Source organism: Anomaloglossus baeobatrachus, chromosome 9, assembly GCF_048569485.1.
Source record: "Anomaloglossus baeobatrachus isolate aAnoBae1 chromosome 9, aAnoBae1.hap1, whole genome shotgun sequence".
NCBI lineage: Eukaryota > Metazoa > Chordata > Amphibia > Anura > Aromobatidae > Anomaloglossus > Anomaloglossus baeobatrachus.
The window spans coordinates 40,242,989-40,248,011 of NC_134361.1; positions in this window are offsets into that span (position 1 = coordinate 40,242,989).

Here is a 5,023-nt window from a genome sequence, read left to right on the forward strand (position 1 = left end):
CCTGATGGATAGAAACAGTACTGTGCAAAAATCAGCTGGGGACCTGAAGCACAATGTGGGCTGATGCAATACATTACAGTACCAGCAGTGGGAGCAGATACCACAAGGTGTGTGGAGGATGGTCAGACAGGCCAGGTCGAACACAAGAGAAGCTGTAACAGACCAGAGGGACGCGCAGGAGAAAGGTCGGAGTCAGGCCGAGGTCATTACCAGAGAAAGCAACTAAGGAGGGGAGGTAGGAGGGGGAGAGGACAAGAAGCGGGCAGGAAGGAACGAAGGTATGTCAGGGGAGACAGACAGAGATCAAGGGATGAGACACAGACAGAGGACAGGAGCCCAGGGGAAACGGATCACTATCAAACACTTACAGGGACCAGCAATCACAGCCATTAAAAGAGTCCAGGCACCGGAAATGAGGCCCAGGAGAAGGCTCCACCCCCTAGCCATGTGGCAGGGGAGACGAAACCATGACAATAATCAGCCAAAGTAAAGTGAACAGGTGAGGGTTGTAGCCTGCAGTTGTCTGCTTTACCTGCACTGGTTATGAAAAATAGAGGGGACACCAAGCAGGAAACCAGATAATGCTTGTCAGTAGTTAAAAGTGAAAGATCTGGCATCCAGGTTTTGTAAAAACTGGTTTATTTCAAATATCCTTTAAAAGTCACAAGTGAGGTCTTCCAAAAAGGAAGTCCCCTTACCTGGCAGCCAGACTGGCTTGCAAAGTCTCCTTAAGGAGAATAGTGTTCCCCCGTGGTCCCCACATAGCTTTCTCATGAGCCAGATCAGACACCCCCCCATACTTTGCACTGACGAGGGGCAAGCACCCCGAAACACCGTGTCTGCAAATTGGGATTCTGATCTGGCTTATATATCCTGAGTCATATTGCAAAGGATTGTTGAAAATCCACTTGTGACTTTTAGGATCGCTACTTCCAATAGGTGGCGCTGCGCTAGAGTTTGTCTCCTTTACTGGAGAGACAATTTGAATATTTCTTAGAGGGGCGTGGCAGCTATAAGTCCCCTTACCTGGCAGCCAGACTGGCTTGCAAAGTCTCCTTAAGGAGAATAGTGTTCCCCCGTGGTCTTCCAAAAATACATGTTAAAGACACATGCAGTACAAATTCCAACAAACACGTACAATGATTAAGGCCACCAGTCCGAAACGCGTTTGTTGGAATTTGTTGTATATGTGGTTTTAATATGTCTTTTTTTTGGAAGACCTAACTTGTTACTTTTAAAGGATATTTGAAATAAATTAGCTTTTTTGAAGCCTAGATGCCGGATTTTTCTTTTTCTGGATCAAGTTTATCCACTGATAAGCCCTATCGGGTTTCGAGCACGGTTTCCTATGGATGGGTGAGCTGACTTTGGGACCTTTTTTTTGAGTAGTTTATGGCTGGTAGATGGAAGCATGACTTAATCAGAAGTCACAAAGGCCAAGGGGGCTGAGGCCATATATTATATACAGTGCTCTGTAACACTGGTGGACACAAAGAAAAGGGGGCCCCTATGCAACAGTAATATATGGACCCTTTGCAGCCCAATATCTCATCATAATGCACAATTGATCCAGCTTTTGAGGTAGAAATGGGCCCCCTTAGCTCTTGGGCCCCTGTGTGGCTGCACAGACTGCACCAATTATATGTCTGCCTCCGCTATGTATGACATACTGATTAACAGCCAGCAAAAAAATCAACAGTGCAGTGTATTAGCGGTTATCATCCAATTAATGAAAAAACACACAGACTTCGTAGACTGGTGAGACTTTTTTATTGCTTTATTACTTCACTCTTATTCCATAGTTGCTCTGCTGATAAAAACTGACATAAAGTAGATCAAACTGTTTGCTTTATCTACAGTACATACAGTACAGCATTATATATATGTTAATTAGGTTAGATAATAAGTGAGCGATATCTTCAATTTACCCTTTAGGGTACGGTTCCACTTGCGTATGACTCGTGTGACTCTCGCATCGGCATCACCCAGCACGGCCGCACAATCTCCTGACAGGAGTGGGTCGGTTGCATGTAGTTCTATGAAGCTGAGACGCTCGTGTCCAGAGAGTGTGTGCCGTGCCGGGTGATGCTGATGCAAGACTCGCACAAGTCATACGCAAGTGGAACTCCGGCCTTAAGTTGGCTTTACACGCAGCGATATCGCTATCGATATCGCTAGCAAGCGTACCCGCCCCCGTCGGTTGTGCGTCACGGGCAAATCGCTGCCCGTGGTGCACAACCTCGCTTAACCCGTCACACGTACTTACCTGCCTACTGATTTCGATGTGGCCGGTGAACCGCCTCCCTTCTAAGGGGGCGGTTCGTGCGGCGTCACAGCGGCGTCACTAAGCAGCCGCCCAATAGAAGCGGAGGGGTGGAGATGAGCGGGACAAACTTCCCGCCCACCTCCTTCCTTCCTCATTGCGTGCAGCCGCAGATACGATGTAGTTCCTCGTTCCTGTGGTGTCACACATAGCGATGTGTGCTGACGCAGGAACGACGAACAACATCGTACCTGCAACAGCAATGATAATCAGGATAGGAATGACTGGACAATGATCAACGATATGGTGAGTATTTTTGATCGTTACCGGTGGTTCCACCGGTGTCACACGCAACAACGTCGCTAACGAGGATGGATGTGCGAAACGAATTCCGTGACCCCAACGACATCTCATTAGCGATGTCGTTGCGTGTAAAGCCCACTTTAGTCTCATTATCAACAAAATTACCCTGCATGACAATTAGATAAGGACCAAAACCCTTGAATTTAGGCTATGTTCACATGTGGCATTTTTGGTGCCTAAAATACATATTGTTTCACAGTATCTGCATTAGCTATGAACAGGGGCGTACATAGACATCATGGGCCCCATAGCAGTGGTGTGGCCTGCCTCTATTGACGTTACGCCACTGGCTATGAGAAATCAGATATCTCAAGTACATGCTGCATTATTTTACCGCACATATTTTTAAGCCCTCCTGCATTTTTTCCCAAAGACAAAGCATGTCAATTCTTTCAGCTCCATTAAAATGAATACGTGGAAAACTCAAGCAAAAAATGTACGTATTATCTACAGCGGGTTTTTTTTTCCTGCTATCATTCTGGGTTTTTTTGTTGCAGAGAAACAACGCTGCAAAAAAGTCACATATGAACATACCCTTATCTTGTGTCATTTGTGCATTGTTAGGTATAACAAGGACAAGAAATAAAAATGTTAAATAAAAAGTCAGATTTCAACATCACTTTTTAGTGCAAACTCATTATTCTTGAACTTTTAAAGCACAGACATCTATTATATTTTGAAAATGATCCAGAGACATTGCAGTTTCTATCCATTTACAAAATGTTCATTAAAGTATACAGTATATAGTGGCTTTTAAACAGGTTGTAAAATATATATCCACATGTGTACTTTGTCTATATAGAACATCTCTTTAAAAAGGTGGTTTTAGGATTTAATGATGAGCAGCCGGTAAGGCCCTACCACATTTCTGATAATGTCCTACCACATCTACAATAAGGTCCTATTGTATGTCCAATAAGGTCCTACCACATGTACAATACGGTCCTACCATATGTAAAATAAGGTCCTATTGTACGTCCAATAAGGTCCTACCACGTGTACAATAAGGTCCTATCATACGTCTAATAAGGCCCTACCATATGTCCAATAAGGAATTATCATATGTCCAATAAGGTCCTACCATATGTCCAATAAGGTCCTACTATATGTCCAATAAGGTCCTACCATATGTCCAATAAGGTTTTACCACATGCACAATAAGGTCCTATCATATGTACGATAAGGTCCTATCATATGTCCAATAAGGTCCTACCATATGTCCAATAAGGTCCTACCATATGTCCAATAAGGTCTTACCACATGTACAATAAGGTCCTATTATATGTACAGTAAGGTCCTATCACACATAAAATGAGGTCCTACTACGTGTACAATAAAGTCCTATCGTATGTCTAATAAGAGCCTACCACATGTACAGTAAGGTCCTATCATATGTCCAATAAGGTCCTACCATATGTCCAATAATGTCCTACCACTATTATATGTCCAATAAGGTCTTACCACATGTACAAAAAAGTCCTATTGTATGTCCAATAAGGTGCTACCATATGTCCAATAAGGTTTTACCAAATGTCCAATAAGGTCCTAACATATGTCCTATAAGGTCCTACTACATGTACAGCAAGGTCCTTTCATCTGTCCAAAAAGTCCTGTCATATGTCAAATAATGTCCTATTATATGTTCAACTAGAAGGTGGCCCGATTCTACGCATCGGGTATTCTAGAATTTACGTATTGTGTAGTTAATGTATGATTTTTGTTATATATATATATAGATGTTGTTGTGTGTAGTTACCAAGTGTTTGTGTAGGGCGCTGTACATGTTCTGGGTGTTGTCTGGGTGTGACGGGGGGTGAGAGCGGTGTTTTATGTGTGTTGCGTTGTTTGTGGAGCGCTGTGTGTCTGTAGCGTTGTGTGTGTGTTGCGCGGTTTGTGTGTGTGTGGTGTGTTTTGGGGGGAGGTATGTTTTGTGCAATGTGTGTGTTGTGCGGTATGTGCGTATATTTGTGTGTGCAGCGTTGTCTGTGTGTGTGGGTGTCTGTGTAGGGCAGTTGTTTGTGGTTCCCAGTGTGTGTGTGTGGTGTGTTGTGCAGTGCGCGCGCGTGTGTGTGTGTGTTGGGGGGAGGTGTGCACTTCCCATCGTGCTCCATCCCCCATGCAGCGCACTCCCCATCGTGCTCCATCCCCCATGCAGCGCACTCCCCATCGTGCTCCATCCCCTATGCTGCGCACCCCCCATCGTGCTCCATCTCCCATGCTGCGCACTCCCAAACGTGCTCCATCCGCCATGCTGCGCACTCCCAAACGTGCTCCATCCGCCATGCTGCGCACTCCCAAACGTGCTCCATCCGCCATACTCCACACTCCCCATCGTGCTCCATCCCCCATGCAGCGCACTCCCCATCGTGCTCCATCCCCTATGCTGCGCACCCCCCA